At 49.1% G+C, this 22,472-nt stretch overlaps 2 pseudogenes; both read right to left on the bottom strand.

Moving 5' to 3' along the window:
* TBC1D27P (TBC1 domain family member 27, pseudogene) overlaps positions 1–22,472 on the bottom strand; it is a 60,484-nt pseudogene that overhangs the window by 3,660 nt on the left and 34,352 nt on the right.
* LOC134808927 (uncharacterized) lies at positions 9,635–22,420 on the bottom strand (annotated as a pseudogene).

Below are 22,472 nucleotides of genomic sequence, written 5' to 3'. Positions count from 1 at the left end.
AACTCTGAAATGACAAAGGAAAAGAATGACAAATCCGATTACACTAACATGAGCAACTTCCAAAGACCAATCACAAGAAACAAAACAATCACAAAGTCCCCACCAACATGGCTGAAAGTAAAACAATTAGCTGAGAAGAAATATTTGTCACCTACAGACCATGGCAGACAGAGGATTTTATTTTAAAGCACCCTACAAATCACTAAGAAAAAAGCCCCAAAGAAATAGCAATCTGGAAAAGGATACAAAGAGGGAATGTGCAGAAGAAGTGCCAGCAGCTGCCAAACCCACGGTCCACAAAATCCTGGATCAAACAGGCAGGAGACAGCATGACAAGGTGCCACTCTCTGCCCATCGGGTCGGCACAGATTTAAAAACAAGGACCCGGTATTGCCAAGGATGTGGGGAAAGAGCCCTGTGGGTGAGGGTGTCAATTGGACAATGCCTGTCAACTTCTAGAATAATCATGTGTGCTTCCCTTTGATCCAAGAATCCCGCTGGGGGGAATTACTCCTGTAGAAATGTTTGCTCAGGTGTGCGAAGACACCTGCGTAAGACTTTTCATCTCAGCATTGTGTGTGATGCTGATGCCACAGCGTGGTGCCAGGACACCTCCTGGAGAGGACCCAGAAGGCCCAGCCACAGGTGGGGGTCATGGTGCCATGGTCCCTGCCCAGAGGATGCCTGGCTGGTGTGGGGGCAAGAGGGAGGTGGTCCTGGAGGCAGCGCTGCCTTTATCTACCCACAGGAGCGCACTGGACAGGGGTCCTGTGCGTGTGGGATCGGTGTCCCCCAGGCCCCATCTGCCCTCTGGTGCCCAGTGGCATTGAGCAATTGTCTTAGCCACTCTGACCTCCACATCCTCCTCTGTGAAACGGGGTGCGACAGGACTACCGCTTGGGCTCCTGAGATCCTGGCATGCATAGTGCTGTGTCAGGCGCAGTTCTAGGCCCTCTACCTTCACTGGGCCTAGGCAGCCTCCTACCAAAGGAGGATGAGAAGACACAGAGAGGCTGAGCAATTGCCTGAGGTCACACAGCTGCCCAGTGACCACAGAGGACACAGCTGGTGTCCCATCCATCAGTCACCCACCCTCCCCATGCAGGACTCGCCTCTTCACGTCTAAGCCTGGGACGCCCGAGCAGGATCCTTGGGCTGCTTCTCCCAGCTGCAAGGATGGGCAGGCTCCACCACTGGAGGCCTGGAGAGTCCCTGCCCCAGGAGAGGGTCTCAGCCAACAGTGGCTATGGGGGTGGCGGACAACTACTCCAACCCCTTGCTCCTCAGCAGGGCAACTTCTGGGGCCTGCTCCACACTGTCTCCCAGGGCTCCCCACAGCACAGAGCCTGGTGCTTCCCTGGTAACTGCCTTGATAACACATACTTTACTGGCTTCTTCCCTTCCCTCCCTCTCGTGCCCTCCCCTGGGCCTTCCTGCATCTCCCAAGCCAAGCACTTGCTCTGGAATCCTTGTCCTGGGGTCTGACTCTGAGCCCCTGCCTGAGACAGTGGCAAAGCTGGAGTTGGGCCAGAAAGTCGGGCTCCAGAACCTACTTTTTAAAAGTTTTTTTGTTTGTTTGTTTTTTAAACAAAGAGGCAACAGGGTCTTGGTTCGCACTGTCATTCAGGCTGGGGTGCAAGGGGCAGGCAGCCTGGAACTCCTGGGCTCAAGCCATCCTCCTGCCTCAGCCTCTCCAAGCGCTGGGATTGCAGGTGTGACCCACTGCAGAATCTGTTCAGTGGGGCGGCTGGACTGGTTTTGACCCACTGTACTGGTTTGCAAAACTTCCCACCCGGCAGTCTCTGGACATTTTCCTAGATTGTGACAAGGGGCCGCTGCCAGGGGAGAGTGAGGGACCCTTTACCCTCTGTGCCCCTCTGTTCCTGGATCAGAGCCCTGAAATTTATTGCACCCACCCACCCCAGGGACAAAGTCCTCTGCACAGGGCAGGCAGCCAGCCCCTCGACCAAGGCCTCAGGAAGGTAAAGAAGCCGGGTGCTCACCACCTGACTTTGGTCCAGAGCAAGTGGTCCAGGGCTCCATCCCGCCTAAACTGGCTTCTCCCAGCCCCATCCGGAACCCGGGGTGCAGAGGAGCCCAGTGGCGCCACCTGCTGGGGACCATCAAGAGGTGCTGGCACCTGGTTCTCTGCTGGATGCCAGGCAGCCACTCTGGAGCATCGAGGGCTGTCACCCAGGAGGGCTGTCACCCAGGAGGGCTGTTACTCAGAAGGGCTCTCACCTAGGGGGCTGTTACTCAGGAAGGCTGTCATCCTGCAGGGCTTTCACCCAGGGCTGTCATCCAGGGGGGCTGTTACCCAGGGCTGTCACACAGGAGGCCTGTCACCCAAGAGGGCTGTCTCCCAGGAGGGTTGTCACCCAGCAAGGGCAGTCACCCAGGAGGACTGTTAACCAGGAGGGTTGTCACCCAAGGCTATCACCTATGGCTGTCACCCAGGACGGCTGTCACCCAGGAGGAGCGTCTGCCCACCCACAGGTGCCGAGGGGCCTTTAGATAAGGCCTGCTTCAAGCTGCTGGGGTGTCCTGTGGCAGCCATCACACAGTGTCACAAATGGGGTTTAACACAACAGAAGTTTATCCTGTCAGGCCACAGTCCAGGATCGAGGGGTTGGCAGGTTCCGCCCCTCCTGGCCCCTTCCCTGGCTTCTGCTGGTGGCCGGCAGCCCTCGGTGTTCCTGGGCTCTGGATGCAACCTCTGCCTCCGTCTTCACGTGGCCTTCCTTCCTGTGTCTCTGTCCAATATCCCCTGCCTTATGAAGATACCAGTCGCCGGGTTAGGGCCCTCCCTCATCCAGCAAGAGCTCATCTTCCCTTGATCACAGCTGCGAAGACTCTATTTCCAAATCACGTCACCTTCACAGGTGCTGGGTGGACGTGACTTTTAGGGAGGTCGCTACTGAACTCAGCACAGAGGCTCAGCTCAAACAGGGCCCCCTCCACGCAGCCCTGCCCCACCCCTTGCAGCGTCCCCTGTCCTCTGAGCCCAGCAGGGCGCTGTGGGCGGCTGGATGGGCCTGCACCACACCGCACCCGGCTTGCTGGTTCTGAAGCATTTTCTCTCTACATCTACCTCACAGCACGCAGCTGAGCGGCAACTCCTCGGGGAGGCTGAGCTGGGTTAGGGGCCCCTTTTCAGTGCCCCACCGCCCGGTACTGTCCCAATCTTAGTGCCGTTCATACATTTAGTAGGGGTGTGACAGCCCCCAACCTGGTGTGGACACTACAGCGGAACTTTGTTCTGTTTTCAAGGCACTGTCATTGATGTGTGGGCCTGGAATACTCAGAGTGGAGTCGGGTTTTACGGGTTGAAGCCTGGAAAGAACTGTTGGGTTTCTGTGTGTAGCATCTGCTCCATGACATGATATACAAGAAGGAAGAATAGAAGAGGCTGTGATCCCAGCTGCTTAGAGAAAGGGTTGCGGTTGCAACGGTCAAAAATGGCAGCCCAGTGAATCCCGTTGTCCATGGTGTTGAATTCTTGGAGACAGGTGCCTCCCTGCCAGCCAGCAATTTGAAAAACGATGTTCAAGATTGTTTTGATTCAAGTGTTTTGATTCAAGACAGGGATGGGTGGGACAGGGGGTGGATTTCTGCCCAAAGCACTTCTATGTGGGACCAGCAGGGCAAATGGCTATGGACCAGCACGCAGCCAGCTAAAGGGAAATTGGTGTGTGGAGATGTGCTCCTGAGAGTCAAGTGCTTAAAATGTGAATCAAATGTGGGAAGTGCCAAGAAATGTTATATCAGGACATCATTCCAAATTTGGAAATAGAGGAAAGGTGGGCAGTGGGGAGACGACCTATTGTTGAGCCACACTACCCCAGCCAGGAGAGAAGGTCTTGGGGAACCCCTCTTCTTTTTGTCACAAGAAAAAAGTGTATGTTCATAGTAGGGGACAATTATGATGATATTGAACAATCATCATTAAAATGATATCACCTATATTTATTGATGACACTTCATAGTCTTCATGTAAGCCATTCTAAATGGCTGCAAAATGTTCATTTTATGGGGCTGACCATGACATTCTTAAGTTTCCCCTATTGCTGAGTATTCAGAGACTTTCCAGCTTTGGGTTTAAAAGTGATACTCGCCAGGTGTGGTGGCTCACGCCTGTAATCCCAGCACTTTGGGAGGCCGAGGCAGGTGGATCACTTGAGGTCAGGAGTTCCAGACCAGCCTGGCCAACATGGTGAAACCCTGTCTCTACTAAAAATACAAAAATTAGCTGGGCGTGGTGGCGGGCACCTGTACTCCCAGCTACTCGGGAGGCTGAGGCAGGGGTATCACTTGAACTCGGGAGGTGTACGTCGCAGTGAGCCGCGGTCACACTCCAGCCTTTGCAACAAGAGTGAAACTGTCTCACAAAAAACAGATAAATAAAAATAAAAGTGATACTCAAGTGCATGTGTTAAATTTTGCCCACTTTTCGGATTATTTCTTCTGGAAGGATTCCTAGAAGTGGAATTCCTGAGAAAAAGGAAGGCAGGGCCTTTGAGTTCCTTGATCAGTGATTTCACACTGTTGGGCCAGGGCCAATTTGGCTTTTAGCTGAATTTGATTTGGCCCATGCAAGCCCATGCCACTTTTGAATGCACATGAACTTTGTTTTTTTTTTTAAGAGATGGATTCTCACTCTGTTGCTCAGGCTGGAGTGCAGTGGCAGGATAACAGCTCAATGCAGCCTGGTCCTCCTATGCTGAAGTGATCCTTTCCCCTCAGTCTTCAGAACAGCTGGGATTACAGGCATGCATCACCATGTACCGCTGATTTTTTTTTGGTAGAGACAGGGTCATGTTATGTTGCCCTCACTGATCTCAAACTCCTGACCTCAAATGATCTCCAGCTTCATTCTCCCAAAGTGTTGGGATTATAGGCATGAGCAACAATGGTTGGCCTGTACCTAAATTTTTTCCCCGCAAATCAGAATTTCCACAAAATCATGTGTTTTGTACCTACATTTTTAAAAGTAAGACTTCTGGCCAGGCGTGGTGGCTCACACCTGTAATCCCAGCACTTTGGGAGGCTGAGGTGGGTGGGTCACTTGAGTTCAGGAGTTTGAGACTAGCCTGGGCAACATGGCAAAACCCTCTATTCTCTAAAAAAAAAATACAAAAATGAGCTGGGTGTGGTGGCATGTGCCTGTAGTCCCAGCTATTTGGGAGGCTGAGGCATAAGAATCGCCTGAACCCGGGAGGCAGAGGTTTCAGTGAGCTGAGATCATGCTACTGCACTCCAGCCTGGGCGACACAGAGAGATCCCGTCTCAAAAACAAAAAAAGGAAAGTTTCCCACCAGAATGAAGATTTACAGCTTATCCTGGAAAATCAGAGCTGCCTAATCAATCAGTGTAATCCACTGCATTACAAGAATGAAGGAGAAACATGATCTTTTTTTTTTTTTTTTTGGATACAGGGTCTCTTTCTGTCACCCAGGCTGGAGTGCAGTGGCGTGATCTCAGCTTGCTGCCACCTCCACCTCCTGAGCTCAAGATCCTCCCAGCTCAGCCTCCTGAGTAGCTGGGACTACAGGCACACGCCACCATGCCTGGCTAATTTTTGTATTTTTTTGTAGAGACAGGGCCTCACCATGTAGCCCAGGCTGGTCTCTAACTCCTGGGCTCGAGCTACCTGCCTACCTTGGCCTCCCAAAGTGCTAGGATTACAGGTGTGAGCCACCACACCCAATTGATAAAGCACATTTATTAGTTTATAGTTTATACTTTAAAACAAAGATGATAACAGCCCTTTCCCAAAACAAACCTCCTCGCCTGGGGACTAAACTGCCTTTGTAAGACTAACAAATTAGCCACAAGATTAGAAATTATGGTTTAGGAGTCATGCAGCTGGAGGCTACAAGATTCTGACCCTCCCCAAATTGCTCCTGGTAATTACATCCCTATTAAAAAGCTTAAGATCAGTGCTTGAGAGATTTTGCCAACTCAGCACTTGATGGATCAACTGGCACCACCCAGATTGATAAACTGGCTCATCTGATTTTGTGGCTCCTATCCAGGAACTGATTCAGCTCAAGAAGACAGCTTCGACTCCCTGTGATTTCATCCCCAACCCAAGCAATCAGCACTCCCAACTCACTGGCCTCCCCCACCACCTACCAAATTATCCTTCCAAACTCTGATCCCCGAATGCTGATGGATCATGCAAATGGAGACTGATTGGAGTAATAACTCTGGTCTCTCCTACAGCTGGCTCTGCATGAATTACTCTTTCTCTATTGCAATTCCCCTGTCTTGATAAATTGGCTCTTTCTAGGCTGCAGGCAAGATGAACCTGTTTGGCAGTTACATCTTTCCTGGGGTGTCCACCACAGAGTGTGGAAGGCAGGTGTGTGGGCCTTTCTGGCAGCTGCCTGTGGTTTGGCCAAGCCCTGCCTCCCCCATGTCCCCCTGGGCTCCATCCTGTCTCCACTTGCATTTAGGGGTGGCTGCTGCTCTGGGAACATTAGAATCCAGAAGAGAGATGGAGCCACATCAGTTTTTTTCAGGCATCTTTCTAAATGTTTGTATCCAAGTTAATCGCCCTTATTCACTGTGGCATTGCCTTTCTAAGCAATTACCTCTGTGCCTGCTGCTAAAGAACTTCTCACCCAAGGGGGGCAGCCTGGGCACTACCCTGGGCATTAAATCTTGTGTTTGATGTGCTCTTGTAATTTTACTTTGTTAGAACCAAATATTTACATGATGGGTTTGGGAATCTCTTCTTTTAGCTCCCGATCCAATATGAAATTCAGGAAACCAGTTTGTGATAAACTGCATCTGGCCATTAAGGGGGCCCCTGGGTGACCCCAACAGATTCACACCAGTGTATGAAAATTTGCCTGCATTTCGGAGAAGATAAATGGGCTTTCCCTCTTCAGATGCCTGAAGGGAGCACTTTGAGCTGAGTGGTACGTGACCTTCCTCTAGCCCCGGGGCCCTCGGTGGACCTGGGCTGCCTGGCAGGCACTGGAACTTCCCTGGATGTTCCCTCCTGCACCAGCACCATTGCAACATATAGACCCAAGTGTGACTTATTCTGGCTTGGTGTGTATGCTTTTCCTTGTGTCAAACTGCTGTTCTTTTGACAATTCAGGAAACTGTTTTGTTTACTATAACTTTGAAAACAAAAATGGTAACAAAAACATTCCCATGACTGTGCTGTAGTTGGAGAATTTATTACAACATATTTACACCTTCCTTTTCCCTCTCATTTTCAGGAGCTGTTTCAGGACTCCTCTTCTTCCCCTAATAACTTCAGCCTTTCCTATGTCATAATAAAGCTACATTTTCTTCTGAAAACTGGCAGGTTCTCCCTTCCTGACACAAGCAGCCAAAGGGAGGGTGGCAGGAGGAAGAAGGGCAGCCAGGGGACACTGGCCTGCATGGGGGCGTCCCTGGTCCGAGTCAGTGGCCACAGCTGCAGCCTGGCTTTGTGCCCAAAGTCTTGTCTGGGTGTCAGGAAGGCCACGCACTCACATTTCATCCCTTTCCATGACCGGCTCGCTGTTTGTTGACCCTTGTTCCTTCTTTTTGGAGCAGGAAGGTGTCATCAAGGACTCTGTCCTTGGATGTGCACGAAAGTCACCTGAGGCCCTTGACGTGCAGGAATTCTTGCCAGCCTTGGATTGCAAGCCCCAGGCTATGGTACAGCAATGTGCATTTTGTAGCAAGCTCTCTGTGTGATCGGAGAGTCACAAATGGAAAGAAATAATATAATCAGTGGAGAGAAGATGTGCACAGCTATTCAAGTGCACAGTTCTGTGACATACCACAAGGTGGGGGTGGACCTGTATGACGTCTTCTCCTAGCAGCCCCCACATACTTCCCCTGCCCTCAGTGGGCCAGGAGTCTCCTGCTTGGCCTCATCTTTGATTCTGAAGCCTCCGAGATCTGAATACTTGTGCCCCATCCTTTTTCAGATGCCTCTGTGGCAAACTTTTGTTATTTGACTTTCTTTGCATGAAAACACCGAGAACACCAGAGAATGCCCCAGGGTTTCAGACTTAGTCCTGTCTCTTCATATTAAATAGAACCATTATTGTGTTCCCCTGGGGGAAGCTTCACTCTGCCTGGGTCCCAAGACCTTCCAACCAGCAAAGCTCCATTTCTCCAGGACAGGCGTAGGAAAACTTTGTGACTGAGACATTCGGTGCAATACTGAACATCGTCCACTTTCACACCTCCACTCTCAGAACTACACCTTCTGGCTATTGGGGAGTCAGCACCGTATATTGGTTTCCAGTAGAAAGCATAACATTTATCTTGTAAGACAAACCATCACTTCAGCATAACTGAGCGATCGTAAGCTCAGTTGCTTCCAGGTGGCGGCTGACATAGTGAGAACAGTTAGTTCCCTGGTCAGGGGCTACTGCTGCATGCCCCTCACTGTGAATGGGGTACCTTGGTCACAAGCAATGCCGTGTGGTCTGCTGTGATGGCAACAGGCAGGGCTGGCGAGTCTATGTCCAGGTAGGGGCTCCCTGCATTGAAGGCCGATCTCAGCCTTCTCCACAGTGTGGGCAGCCTGTCCACAGGTGGCCAACCGGTCCTCGTAGGAAACAGTGCCAGGCCAGGGATCGACACCAAGTCTCTCATCGGCAGATGGGGCACTCGGCAGTGGTGTTGGCCTGGTCAGCCTGGTCAGGGCATGAGCAGGATGCTGAGACTCTTGTGTCTCATTCCTGTCTGATGGCCATTTTGTCCGTGGGTCTATCCGGCAGGCAGGGTGGCCAGGGAAAGGAGCTGACTCCATCCACCCGGCGTGCCGTTTTCCCCACCTCAGGATCAAGAGCATCCTCTGCAGGGATTCTCTTTGGTGGGAACATGGGAATGTGGATGAAACTATCTTCACAGTCAGAGCTGCTGAGGCAATGACTGCAGGGCGCCTCTGTCCTCTGGGAAGCCCAGCTGGAAGGCTCTTGGCAGTGGTGCCTGCTGTGGCTGAGACAGGGGCTAGGCTGTAGGACAAGGCTTCCGGGAGAGGGGTCGTGCGGCAGGCAGGGACGCGAAGCCTCCAGGTGCCATGTTAGCATAGTGGACTAGGACACTCAGGGCGCTGTTGGGCCAGGCTCCGGGGTGCAGACTGCCTGCACTGCAACAATGAGGCTGGGAAGAGGCAGCAGTGTTCACAGCTGTTGACCCCCTTGAGCCAGCCCTCTACATCCTCATCAGGGCACGGGCTCAGCGTCTCTGGCCTGGCTTCCCCAGGTTCTCTGATGTGAATCCTTATAGCATCAGGGCTTTCAGTGCCCTGGTCCCCTGCGTGGTCACCTGGAGGCCTGCAGTGCCCCTCTCCTCCTCGGACTCAGGTTGAAGCCAGGTCCATCTGGGCTTGGGACTTGGGCCCTGGAGGAGGGGCTCTGACCCACGGGTGGGGTCACGGGCCCCAGGGCATGCTGCTGGTTGGCTGGGGCTGTGGGAACTCCATGCTCAGCCTTCCCTCCAGAGGCCTTGATGGGACCAAGTCCCCCCATTGAATGGGATTTCTCAAGGCCCACAAGCCAAAAATATAAAATAAAAATAAAATAGCAGTAAAAACTAAGGTCCAGCAGCCATCTGGGGCTGCAAGGCAGCTGGGCAGGTGCTGCCTGGGCTCCTTCCACTCCAAGTTCTTCTTCTACCAAGGGGAGTCACAGGCGGGTGCCACCTTGCTGCTGGGGTGTCTCTTGACCTGCCTCTTCTCTGTTATAAGCCCGGGCAGGGCCTGGTGTCGGGGTCCCAGTGGGCTTGCTGGGCAGGGTCTGTCGTTTTGTTCCAGGGCTGTCCATGGAAGATGTCGAAGTGACAGAGTCCCAGGAGCCATGTTCAAAAGGGCAGCACAGGAAACATGGACCCCCGACATGCAGGTCTGTGTGGAGCTGTGGCATAGAGTTCCCGGACAAGTGTTTCCATGTAATACAAAGCCTGACCTCACCGGGGGACAGGCTGACCTCATCTTGAGCTTCTGGGGCCCTCAAAGAGTGGCTTGCTGCCCTGGGTTCTCAGGAAGCCCCCTTGTGCTGCTGGGCCTCAGCCTCGGCCTTCGGGACAGCCCTGTCAGGCCAGGCTGGGGGAGAACAAGGCTTTTGTCCCAGGGGGACTGATGGCATGAGCTCCTGGAGCTGAGCTGGTGGGGTGGGGAGGGCCAGTCTGTCCCCCTCACAGAGGGGCCCAATGCCAGGGGTCACCCTCGAGGACTCTCACTGCATCTTGGCTGAAAAAAAGAAACATCTTCACCGAGCCCATAGGGTCCCTTCAGGGCGGGCCCCACAGACCTGGGCCTCTGGAGTCCTCGGGGTCCCTGTGTGGCCCCCTGGCCTGACACTGAGGATGCCCGAGAAGCCTTGCAGGCTGCTGATCCCAGGGTGAGGGCTGTGTGCAGCTTGGGGTGGGGGAGCTTTCAGGGAACCTCAGGTCACTCCTAGAATGGCACCCTGGGTTCAGGCTGGCTCAGGGCTTCCTGCCTCCTGCCCTCACCTCAGGGCTGTTCGGCAGCCCCGATTCAGGACTCAGGTGGAAGAAACCTTCACTGTCACCCAGCACCTCGCATGGGGGCCTGTCTCCACAGCAGGTGAGAAGTGAATGGGCACGGGTTCCCCTCTGTCCTCCAGGCCGTCCACCCCATGGCAGGGCTACAGCAATCCCACACCCTGCTGAACTCTTGCTTCTGGCTCTGGGTCAGGGCTTTCCCCGTCCCCTCTGCCCAAATCCTCTCTGGGTCAGGGACACTGATTCTCTTGTCTCCCTGGCTTGTCGTCTTGACACCCTTGGAGGGGCACTCAGGAATGAGGGGTTCCTGCTGCTCTCTGAGGCTACTTGAAGGTGGGGGTGGGGGCTTCCACAGCTGGGTCTGACTGCCCCAGTGTCCCTCAGGGCCCTTCAAGGAGGAGAGGGGGACAATGTGGAAAGTGGGGGAGGGGTGTTGGGGGTTCCTGCCCATGGTCCCTGCCTGTCCACACAGCATGTCCAGCACACACACACACATGTGCTCAGCGCCTGCCCTGAGGAGCGGCAGACCCATTTGACTTTCTTAGAGTAGAGGAGGAAGAGGAGGAAGAAGAGGTGCAGGAGGAAGGCCAGGTAGGAGGGCTGGTGGGGCCAGGGCACTCCCCACCATTGACTGCCCCAGAGGGAGACTCGGGAGGGGACCTGGTGCTGGAGCCCACCTCGGGGTGGCAGGCCCCAGTGTTTCCCTGTGAGTTCCTTCATGGAGGTTTGAAGGTTCCTGAGGACAGTGTTGTCCTCCAGGACCCGGCTCTGAGAGAGTTGCTCCTGAAACTCCCAGACGGTGCTCCAGGAAAGCTTCATGAGGTGCCCTAGGGACAGGGTGGCCATCAGGCCAGGAGGGTTCCCTGGTGGGGGAGATCTGTGCCTGTACCCCATTTCTACCAGGCCCACCTCCCACTGGGTGGTGCCTGGTCCTTCTTGGCCACCCCGGGGTCCAGCTGTGCACAGGAGGCAACAGCTGGGGAAGGCCAGGCAGAGAAATGCTCACCACACTCCTGACTTTCATCTGGGTCATGTGGGGAGTGGTCTCAGTGTCATCACGTCTTGCCCAGCCCACCAGGCCAGACCCCCCATCAGGACAGAGCAGAGAGTCATAGGGACAGTGTGAGGATGCTTCCGCATCTGACCAAGTATACAGTGTTTGTATGTGATTAAAGTTAAGTGGTTATCCACTGAAAACTGATGACTATGAAGTGTAAGAACTTTTATGCAAGCCTCATGGTAACCATAAAGAAAAACTTTCGGCCAGGCGTGGTGGCTCATGCCTGTAATCCCAGCACGTTGGGAGGCCAAGGCAGGTGGATCACGAGGTCAGGAGTTCAAGACCAGCCTGGCCAAGATGGTTAAACCCTGTCTCTACTAAAAATACAAAAATTAACTGGGCGTGGTGGTGGGCACCTGTAATCCCAGCTACTCAGGAGGCTGAGGCAGAGAATTGCTTGAACCCACAAGGCAGATGTTGCAGTGAGCCGAGATTGTACCACTCCACTTCAGCCTGGGTGACAGAGCGAGACTTTGCCTCAAAAAAAAAAAAACAAAAACCTTTCACTAGATACAAAAAAGAAAGAGAAATCATTCTATATATATCACTAAAAACAAAAAATCAAATCACAAAGGAAGATAGAAAGCAGGAAGTGAGGGAAAAAAATTGCTGAACAGAACATCATTAACCAAGTGGCAATAGTAAGTCTTAAGTATAAATAATTACTTTACATGCAAATAGATCAAATGCATCAACAGATTGTCCAAAAAGATAGAAAACGAAGGTCCAATGATATGCTGTCAACAACACTCACCTTAGACTTAGTAGAAGGAAATAAATAAAAAGATTAGAGCAAAAATAAAGCAAAAATAAAGTTGTATACTTTAAATACACACAAGGTTTGTCAACTATACCTCAATAAAGCTGTAAAAAGAAAAAGAAAAAATGGTGCAAAATTTTATTCGTGCAAGAAGAATAAGTTCTAGATACCTATTATACAACATAGGTCCTACAGTACATTTTACAGTACTTTATACTTAAAAAACTTGCAACTGGGTGCGGTGGCTCACGCCTGTAATCCCAGCACTTTGGGAGGCTGAGGCAGGCAGATCATGAGGTCAAGAGATTGAGATCATCCTCGCCAACATGGTGAAACCCCGTCTCTACTAAAGATACAAAAAATTAGCTGGGCGTGGTGGCGCATGCCTGTAGTCCCAGCTACTCAGGAGGCAAAGGCAGGAGAATCATTTGAACCGAGGAGGCGGAGGCTGCAGTGAGCCAAGATGGCACCACTGCACTCTAGCCTGGTGACAGAGCAAGACTCTGTCTCAAAAAAAAAAAAAAAAAAAAACAAAACTTGCCTAGAGGGTGTATTTTATGTTGTGTTTTTATCACATAAAATAATAATAAATAAGAGCACCAGGGAAAATTTTGGAGTTATTGGATATGTTTACAGAATAGACTGTGTTGATGGTTTTACAGATACATACTTATCTCTAAAACTATCCAACTTACATATTAAATATTTACTGCTTTTTGTAAGTCAATCCTTCCATAAACTCATTTTGTAAAAGGCAGATAAGTAACAGAAGGAAAAATAGAAACAAAGAACAGGTGCATGAATAGAACACGGTTAACAAATATGGTTTATTATTAATCCAATTATGCCAATAACTAATCAATGGTCTAAATTCATCTCTTAAAAGACAGATGTAGAGTGAATCAAAGAACAAAATGCAACTGTATGGCATCTTCAAGAAACACTCTTTAAATATAAATACACATATAGTTTAAAAGTCAAGGTATACAGAAAGATACACTATACTAAGACTAATAAAAATAAAAGCTTGTTTTGAGACAGAGGGGACTTTAGAACAAGGGAATTCATCAGGGATAAACAGGAACATTTGTTAATTTTAAAAGGGTCAATTTTTCAATCACAGATATCAATGTACACATATATGCCTCAATGTATATGCCCAATGACAGAGCATCAAAACACAAGGCAAAAACTGATAGAACTGCAAAGAGAACTAGATACATCCAGTATTTTAGTTGAAGATTTTAATACCCTCGATCAGTAACAGACAGACATGGCAGACAGAAAAATCAGGACTATCCTAGTTGAACTCCCCCAGCATGATTAATCAACTGAATATAATAGATATCTATAGAATACTTCCACCCAGCAACAGAATAAGGGAACGTCTACCAGGATACACCACATTCTAGGCCATAAAATATACATTGAACAATGCAAAAAAATTAGAAATCACAAAACACATGTTCTATGTTTTCATACCCAATGGAATCAAACTAGAAATCAGTTAACAGAAAGATCTGGAAAATCCCAAGATACATGGAGATTTGAAACATATGCTTGTAAGTAAAGTATGGGTCAAAGAAGACAACACAAGATAAATTAAAATTAGAAATAGTGTGAGGGTCTCTCATGGGGGGCATATTGTGATGGTAAGACAGAAATCAGTGGCATCCTTGAAACGGTTGCTGGGAACTGGACTGCACCATCAGCAGAGAGGGCATAGTAGGTCCATTGGCGGCTGAACTATTAGAGGAGATACTGCGAGTGAGGTGCAGCTGCAGATTTGAGGCAGACTCATCAATGGTGAGGGAAGAGCAGCAAATGAGTCATAACCAGGGTCTGACTGCAAGGTGGCAGGATGTCAGCAAAGGCATGACTGGTGAGCTAAAAGGCTGGCTACTGGTTGGTGTCTGAAATGACCCTATGATACAAACTGTCCATGACCTGAGTGCCGAGTAATTGGTGAATAGGCCTGCAGAAGACACAATTATGTGAGGAACTTTGGGAAACCTGGGACAGCAAAAGCCACGGCACACTGAGGCTTGGAAAAATGGTTCCATGGGGATGTAAAAGGAGTTGAAAGGTCTGGGTGGTAGTAGGCTTGGAGTTGCTGCATTGTGAGCAATGGCAGGCTAGAATGGGACAGGACCAAGAGGACTCAGAACTAAGCAGTAAGGTCTAAACACACTGTGTGTGCTGGAGGTGATGTCATAGGCACAAAAGCTTGATCCTGGAGGTGGCCCAATCAACCCTAAGTTTTGGATCCTTTCCATCCTGAATGGCTGCGAAGCACAACTGAGATGCCAAGTGTTTCTAGGAGGCACAGGCTGTAGAAACAGTGATAAGGGTGGCCTAAGAGTTAAACTCAATGGGGCCTGAGGCTGCCTCCATACCTTGAGTCTCTACGTATGGAGCTGCAACATAACTTAGCATGGAAAGAAACCTGAAGCCTAACTTAAGAGTGTATTTTTGTAACAAATAGCTGAATCCCAACCAACAAAAGCAGCTGAGATTCAGCCAATCATAGGCTGCCAACATATCAAATCATGCCTAATAAATGCAAATGCAAAGCCATAACTGGTCCAGCTGTTTGTGGACCTCACTTATATTTTCCGTCTATAAATGCTCCCTCCTGCACACGCTTTGGAGCAGAGCACTGACCTCTTCTGGTCCTGAAGGCTGCCTGATTTGTGAATAATTCTCTACTCAATTAAAATCTGTGAAATTTAATTTGTCTAAAGTTTTAAATACATCAGTAAAGGTCTTGCTGGATAGGAATGTAGTCATGGTTGGTGGGTCAGTGTGTGGCCATCCTGGGTGCACGACAGGGATGGTTACAATGAGAGAGTCTTCCAGCAGGTGGAAAAATCAGTATGTGATCTGGAAAGGCATGAACTAGTCTCCAGGGGGTACAAGGCATAGAAGCTTCATGGGCATGAGGTAGTTCCTGGAAGATTGGAAAGATCTGAGTGGGCTCAAGGACCAGATGAGTGTCACAAAAGCGCTAGCCTGTGAAGTTGTCACAGCAATAGAGGGGTCCAAAGAAAAGCTAAGAAAAAAAGGTGAGGAGGTGTTTATGGAAGCTGATCCAGAAGGGAAGCTTGCTATGTGTTAGAAAAAAGCAGACTTCTTAAAAGAGAAAGTGGCCTGTGACACAGAAGGCTGCCTGTGGTCAATCAGGCAGTGATATTAGTCAGTAGCATTGTCACATAGCAAGATGGCAGAGTCCACGGGATAGGAGTCAATTAGCAGTGAAGTCCAAGCTTCCACTTCTCATGAGGAAAGATGTGAGTGCCAGAGAGAAGGTGTCATGAGGCCGATGTTGCAACTAATTGCTGGAATTCTGGCAATCCAGCAGTGGAGGCACTGCATGGTGAAAAATCAAAGTGAGAAAAGGGGGTCAAATCTGGAGTGACTCTTGTAGGCAGCACAGTCAGAATCAGTCAGTGTAATGACAATGGGACCCTGAGTCAGCCCAGTCCAGAAGCACCATAAGAAGTTGGGTCCCCAGGAGGTGAACTGGGTCCAGTGGATGGCCTCTGCCTGAGGCACCATTCGAGAGTTCCTAGTTGGGGCCGTAAGTGGAAGCACAGCTCACAGGCTTGCTGACAGTAGTAGTAGTAGCAGTGGTAGGAACAGAAGTCAGGGCACTCCTTCCAACACTGGAGATGCTAATCAAATGGCATTTTAACAGTATGAGCAGGGTCCTGTCCTCACTATCAGGTGTATTTTTGGTACAAATGACCCCGGGGGTGCTTATTGGCACTGGAGGGGCAGTTTCAGGTCTGAGGTTTGTGGTAGACAACGTGGAGTTAGTAGTAAGCAGGCCATACAGTAGAGGACATCAACAAGGAGGCTCCCAGTCCAGAGCATTGCATGGCAGTCATCCTCTGGAGGTTTGCCCAGGATATAGAGATGAGGCCCTGAATGAGAAGCACTAACATAAAGCAAAAGCAGCAGTGGCAATAACCAGGATGGGGTATGTCTGTCTGTAGGCCAGAAATGTGATTCAGCCCAAGTTACCTTATCGCTAGAAACCTAAAGGGGGTGATGTGCTTCCCAGGGCATCTGCCAGGATATTTTTCTAGTCTGCCAGCTGTCAGCTCACTCTCATGCAGGGTTGATTCTGCAGTCGGGTTCCAGAACCCCCAGTGGGACAGCGAGGTGGTGGTGGCTGCCATGTCTCAAAGTGGGATCAAATATAGGGTGGTTGGTGGCACACCCATCCCTATAACAGTAACTGGACAGGGAGAGGTGAGGAGACCCTGAGATGCCAATGCCCATGGTGGGTGGCCCTGAGGTATGGATAGCATCCCTGAGAAGACAGGTAAGTGGAAAACATGATTCAAGGATTCCTTTCCTAGGGCCAGGACAAGGGCTGTGGTAGCATCAAAGTCCAGTTAACCCACAATGGGGTGGCAGGTTGGCCTAAAGAACCATGCAGAAAGACTGAAAGGCGGGTTTGCCTCCTGGGTGTGGAGATGAGTAGTGGCAGCAGTGGGCAGCTGTTAATATGGGCCAGCACCAGGGGCAGACATTAGTGCCAAGAAGGAGTCAAGTGGCCAATGTGTTTACAAAGAAGGGATGTTTTTCCAACAGCCTACACATTCTCTCCATTAGCCCACTGCAGTCTGCTGGTATGGAAGGTGAAATGCCCAGGTGAATGCCATTCCCCAGTGCCCACTGTTGGGTGACCTCAATTGTAGAATGGGTACCTTGGTTGGACTGAATGACATGGGGGTTCCACAAAGGGGTCAGGACTGAGGTAGGAAGAAGACCTTCTGGGCTGTCAACATCAACAGAAAAGCAAGGAGCAGGCTAGAGTAAGTGTCAACAATAGTGAGCATAGCTGGTGAGGCCTGCTCCTTGCTGGAGTAGGCCAATAAAATCGACTTGCCACTTGGCATGTGGGTAGTCACCTCTCCAAATGTGACTAAGGGAGAAAAAAGAGTGATGTCTTATCAGCAGAGCAGCCAGTCTTGGACGGCCCAAGCAAATGAGCTGGATGGGACAAGGAAGCCCCATATGTAAATCTAAGTTAACAGTCAGGCCTAGCTTAGATGTCCCAAAGTCAGGTGTGCCCAGGAGGTCCAGCCGGTCCAAGTACCACAGTCTCAGCTATAAGGGTAGAGTTGTGGGTAAGGCAGTCTGCCTTTTGGTTATATTGAGAGGCAGCATCTTGGTGACTGCTGTGAGCTGACACATGGTGAACAAGTGGCACAATTATTAAGTATCAGCAATGTACCCCCAAAGGGAAGCAACCCCACCCCAGTGCCTGATCATGGTCATCCAGTGTGATGCCACCCACAGCCATCAGCAAAGGCCCCAGAATTGGTGAAGATGTGGATTTCAGGATGGCCTTGGATGGTAGAATCAGGACAATGGCTGTAGTTTCTGCCCACTGAGCTGAATGACCCTTCCTCTGCAGCTGGAAGGGGGTGTCTGAAGCAGAAGGATGGCTAGTAGCTACCCAGATGGCACCTCTGCATGCCCCATCAGTGAAGCAGGCATACCCCTGCTGCAACAATGTGATGGCCCCCCAGCTGGTGGAAGGGCCCCAACTAACCAAAGGCTGAGTGGTAGCTGTTTATTGGAGATCTTCCTCAGGCACACTGGAGGAGCAGAGACTGAAATCCTCATGAGGCACTGAAACTCCTAAGCGTTCAGGCTTGGCTCAGTCCCGTGACTACCATTTCCACTTGGCAAGAAATGGTCGGTGGTGGTGCCCTGTTTGCAAAGATGAGGATCCCAAATCCAAGGCACAATGGGGATCTATTTTTAACGTGATGGGCTTGGATCCTGTCAGTGTCCATCTCAGAGAGGGCTAGGTAAGCTGCAGCCAGCTGTCTCAAGAGAGTCAAACACATTAAACACAGGATTTATGCCAAAAGCCCACTGGAAGAAGAGAGCTGGATTGGGTAATCTAAAGCCTCTATGTGTCAAAAAGCGATGTTCTTGAAACCTAAAGCCTACATCTGCAAATCCTTCCTCCAGAGGACCAATAGAAGAGCCTCCTGGACCGCCTGCTGGTCAACCCTTAAAGCTTCTTCTGGAGAAGGGCCTGAGTGAAGGTGGATGTCTCATAGGTGACCTGAAGAATTGAACTTACTGGAGGTTTGGCATATGTTTTCTCCAGAAGCCAAAAATACCAACGATGCCCTGGGTCTTCTTGGTGGAGATGGGAAACCCTGAGGGTGACAAGCCTGAGGCTGACTGGTTGTAGATTTTGTCTGCCTTCCTTACTCTAAATACAGCCTCACAATTTGGACTCGGTGGGGAAAGGATGGGAGCAGGGTGAGGGATAAGAGACTACTACACGTTGGGTACAGTATAGACTCTTCGGGCGATGGGTGCACCAAAATCTCAGAAATCACCACTAAAGAACTTATTCATGTAACCAAACACCACCTGTTCCCCAAAAACCTACTAAAATTTTAAAAAAGTAACAATAGCTTAACGATGTTGAAAAGAATATAAGAATATAATTTCTTTCCTGATATAATTACATTTTCAATTTTATTAATTTAAGGGAGTATATTTGGCAATTCAGAAAGATCAAGGGATGAGTACTCTTTGGATTTTTAAAAGGAAACATCAATTAGAATCATTTTGTTTTGCCATAAATAATGTCATATGCTATTTAGTATGCTGGAAATTTTTCTTCTATTATTTGACAAAAATCAAAGATTTATTCCAAAAACTAATTTTCTCAACATCAAAATTTATAATATGAGTAAATTATAATTTTAAAATTTTCCCTTAGAAATTCATGCATTCACAATGTTGATCTCCAGAACAAGGATTGAATACATTAGTCAGACGTCAGTTTCTTGATGTTTTGAATAATATAGCCTGGCAATTTCTTCTGTTTCTTAGCCTTCTGTATATAATACATGGATATTGTCCATATTATTGAAATGCAAATTTATTGAAAGGATACTAGCATGACCACTGAGATTTACAGTGTATTAGTTTTGGAAAAATCCCATCTCATTATATGAAACTGTACTGAAATAAGAGCAAAACATTTGCAAACCATATAGCTTCAAGTAATTAGTGACTTGTTCAGGCCTGCCCCTTAAATTTTTGTTTTTGGAAGAAATCAATGAGTACAGACTGTTGAACTTGGATACTCCACACTTAAACAATGCCAGTTTAAATTCCATTCTTCCTGTAAAACTAACATTTTACATCCAAAAAAATAAGTAAATATAGCCCCACAATTTGATGGAAATGGCAGGCTGTTGTATCATGTGGGACGATGGCTCATCCCCATTGAGTTGTGTGGTTAGTTGTCAATATGAGGGCCCATTGAACCTCTCCCTCTTTGCTGTCGGGCAGAAGGACATTATCCATATAGTGCCACAAATGGACATCAGACGGCAGTCAGAGGGTAGCTAGATTTAGTCAATGCAACCTTGAGCCAGCAGAGGATTGTTGAGGTAGTCCATCAGATGCCTCCTAATGGTGTACTGTCAGCCTTCAAATCTGAAGGTGAACTGCACCTGATCTTCTTCACAAATAGACACAATAGAACATGTTTGCCAGGTCAGTAACAAAACCAAGAGGGAGAAGCATTCTGAACTTCTTCCAAGACAATGACAATGCTGGGTAAGGGGACTCTAAAAGGAAGTACAGCCTTGTTGAGGTTGCGGTTTTTAGCAATGAGCCTTCATTCCTTTCCTTGGCCTTGAGAAAGGGCCATTGGTGAGTTAAAAGGTGAGATGGTGGGTTTCAGAACACAAGCTCTATTAACTGGGCAGATCCCCTCTGTGCCTTCCTTGGGTGATATTATGAGGTACTGACCACCTGGAGGAGTCTGGGGAGCTGTAAAAATTCCCAGTAGGCATGACCTACTTCCGTGGAAAGAACTTGGTGGGGTGAGACCTTCAGTTAGGGAACTGAAGTGCCAGAACGTCCAGGCCAATGATAGGAAATGGTCACTGAGAGACGGGCAGGAGAAACACTGGTGCTCATGGGAGAAGGATGAGTCCTACCTTAACAGTGAGCATGGCAGGCATCCTAAGGGCTCATCTTCCTCTCAGTCCATCAACAGGCACAGGAAGGCTGGTGCACTGCATGAGCAAAGCAGAGATAAGAATGACCCATTATCCAGTGTGTAATAAGACTATACACGTCTACAGGTTTGACCACCAGACTTGGATGTGATAATCTGATTGACACAGGAAAAAAAGCATTTGACTAAATCCATCATATGATTAAAACCCTAACCAAACTAGAAATTGAAGAGTACTTCCACAATCTGGTCAAGGGCATCTAAGAAAACCTACAATAAACATCCTAAACTAAGTTAGTGGGTAAAGAATGTTTACTCCCTAAGATTGGGAACAATACATGAGTAATCACTTTGACCACTTCCATCAACATTCTACTGAAGGATTTTGCTCAAGAAATAATGCTAGGAAAAAAATCAGCCAATGGCTCTTCAAAACACTTAACGTGGAAAGGACACCCTATTCACTAAGTGGTTCTGGGAATAGTGGCTGACCATATGCTTAAGAATGAAACTGGACCCCCTCACTCACCTGTACAAAAATTAACTCAAGATGGATTAAAGGCCTAAATGTAAGACCTAAAACTATAAAGATCCTAGGAGAAAACCTAGGAAAACTCTTCCAGACATGGGAATGCTCATACATTGTTGGTGGGAATATCAATTAGTTCAACTTCTATGGAAAAAGTAGGGAGGTATCTCAAAGAACTAAAAGTACAACTACCTTTCGACCCAGCAATCCCACTACTGGGTATCTACCCAAAGGGAAAGAAATCATTATATAAAAAGGCACTGCACTCCCATGTTTATCGCAGCATAACTTACAACAGCAAGGTCATGGAACCAAGGTAAGTATCCACCAATGGTTCATTAAATAAAGAAAATGTGGTGCATATACACCACAAAGTACTAGGCAGTCATAAAAAAGAACAAAATCATGTCCTTTGCAGTAACACAGATGCAGCTGAAGGTCATTATCCTACGTGAATTAATGCAGAAACAGCCAAATATTGCATGTTCTCGTGTATTAAGTGAGAACAATGGGTACACATGGACATGAAGATGGAGAGAATATACTCTGGGGACTCAAAAAGTTGGGGGGAAGAGTTGAAAACGTACCTACTGGGTACAACCTCCAATATTTTTGGGTGATGGGTATGCTAGAAGTTCAACCCCCCCCCATTGTGCATGTGATATACATATAACAAACAAGCACGTGTACCTTCTGAATCTAAAATAAAATAGAAAAAGAAAAAAGCCAAAGAAAAACATCCCGGGAATCCAGGGAGCAGCGGCTACTGCCTCCACTGCTCACTGCAGCCCGCAGGTTCCACGCCGGCAGCTCCTGCCTGCGGGCAGTGGAGCTGCGGAGAATGGCGGGATGCGTCTAGGTGCCAGGGCCAGAGCCCAGGAGGGGCGCTGGGTGGGGGCCTGGTCAGCCTCTGCCTTGCACCGGAGCAGGGGTGCCTGGCGAAACAGGCAACCTGATGCTCTCTGGGCCCTGCCCACGTTCCCCTTCCATCCACCCTCCTTTGCAGATTCTGTGCCTGGGGCCCCCATAGAAAGCGGTCACATCCAGACTCACCAGGCCTGAGATGCTGGAGGATGGAGAAGCGCTTGCCACCGGAAAAATCCTCCAGGAACACATGAACAAAACTTCGCCTGCACTTGGGACATCCTTCTGTACGGCTGGCCTACGAGGCAAGTGTTCTGCACATGCTCCTTAGCTAACTCCAATGCAGAGGAGCACATGAGCCCAACCTCCACGGCAGGTGCAGATCTTTGCCTCCCTTTTATAATGTCTGTATTCAAACGACATATCCTGGAAGCCTCTTTCTGATAGGATGAGAGCAGACTCTGTACTACAACACAGATTGGATAAGTCTCCAACTCTGATTAGTTAAGATTATCCAGTCAGAGCAGGAGACTATTATCCAATAAGAGTTGTCAAAAAAAGTTCCTTCTCACCCAATCAGAACCAAGCTTCCAAGATACAGCAGTTGAGTACAGCCACTGTAAAAGCGAGGCGAAGGCCCATTCTGCCATTTTCTCTTCGTGGAGGCTGGGCTCGCGTGCTGGTCTGCGCTGTGGTCGTCATGGACCGGAAGCGTGTGTGGCGCGCCTGCCTTGAGGCCAGCATCAGGGAAGGG

Source organism: Pan troglodytes, chromosome 19, assembly GCF_028858775.2.
Source record: "Pan troglodytes isolate AG18354 chromosome 19, NHGRI_mPanTro3-v2.0_pri, whole genome shotgun sequence".
Lineage (NCBI taxonomy): Eukaryota > Metazoa > Chordata > Mammalia > Primates > Hominidae > Pan > Pan troglodytes.
The sequence above is the reverse complement of the archived record's forward strand: the minus strand, read 5'-3'. Positions and strand labels throughout refer to the sequence as shown.